The sequence below is a fragment of the Galeopterus variegatus genome, unplaced genomic scaffold (genome assembly GCF_000696425.1).
Source record: "Galeopterus variegatus unplaced genomic scaffold, G_variegatus-3.0.2 Scaffold16232, whole genome shotgun sequence".
NCBI lineage: Eukaryota > Metazoa > Chordata > Mammalia > Dermoptera > Cynocephalidae > Galeopterus > Galeopterus variegatus.
In genome coordinates, this window is record NW_007742343.1 from 10925 (window position 1) to 12402 (window position 1478).

Below are 1478 nucleotides of genomic sequence, written 5' to 3' on the forward strand. Positions count from 1 at the left end.
TTGCTTGTCTAGTACCTGGTTTTGCTAGTTCAATACAAACTCTGAGAGCACAAGGTCTAAGTGAGGGCAAGATTGGCTACTCCTGCTCTGTCCTGAATGCTGATATCTCTCCAAAATTTATGTGTTGAAAGCTAACCACCAATGGGATGGTGTTAAGAGGTGGGGTCTTTAGAAGGTGATTAGTGTCCTCACAAAAGAGGACTGAGGGAGCTTGTTCACCCTTTCTGCCATGCAAGGACTCATAGAAGGTGCCATCTATGAGAAATGGGCCCTCACCAGACACATAATCTGCTCATGCCTTGGTCTTGGACTTTCTAGTCTCCAGAACTGTGGGCAATGAGTTCCTGTTGTCTATAAATTATCCAGTCTGAGATTTTTTTTTTTTATAAGAGCCTGAAAATACTAAGACAACTCCACATTTTGAATGAGTAGCAAAGTGCCTTGATGAATACTTTCAGATGTTTAGTTACGTTCTTGATCCTCTTTGTCTGAATTAAGCTGATTCCTATGTGGCTAATGTGATGGTCAATTTTAAGTGTCAACTTGACTAGATTAAGGAATACCTAGAAACTTGGCAAAGCATTATTTTGGGACATGCCTGTTAGAGTGTTTCCAGAAGAGATTAGCATGTAGGCCTGAGTGGATGGGTGGGAAAGACCTACCCTTACTATGGCGGGCACTATCTAATATCCACTGGGAGCCCAGAGAGACAAAAACTTAGGAAAACGTGAGTCTCTCTCTCTCTCTGCTGGAGGTGGGATACACTCTTCTCTACTCTCCTTGGACATCTGAGCTTGAGACTCTTCAGGACTTATGCCGGAAGCACCTCCAGCTTTCAGACATTGACCTAGGACTGAGAATCACACCACCAGCTTACCTGGTTCTGAGGCTTCCAGACTTGAACTGAGCCATGCTGATGACCTTGAACTCCTAAATTCTGCTAGACCTTTTCTGCCCATAGAAACAGCCTTTTATTTTGTCTAAGGATGTTAGTCTGCTCTTGCCTGAAGAAGCTAGAATGGCTTGCCCTAAGGTTAGACTTATTAGAGACTGGTGATCACTTTTAGGATCCACCTTCACCAAATCTCATTGCTCCTAGCTTAGAAATTTCCAAATTTTTAAAATTCATGGATACCTAAGTGTCTCAAATAATTGTTCATGGTGCCCTGAGGCCAAAAGAGATACTCAATAATACTCAATAATTCTATTCATTGAGGAGTTAAGCCCTTAATATGTATTTGTTTATTCATTACCATTTCATAGTTTATTGAAAAAAATAGTACACATAAAGTTGAAAAAACATATTTTTACTTCATGTTTAAGTAACCACAGTAACTTACTAATGGCACACAGACACCTGCTGGGCAGTGCACAACTTCTCAAATCTGGAAATCGGATTGGACACAGTGACCTTAATTTCATATTGCACAGTGATTTTCACAAGATACTTGCTTTTTATCCATGCAACTGCCAAAAAT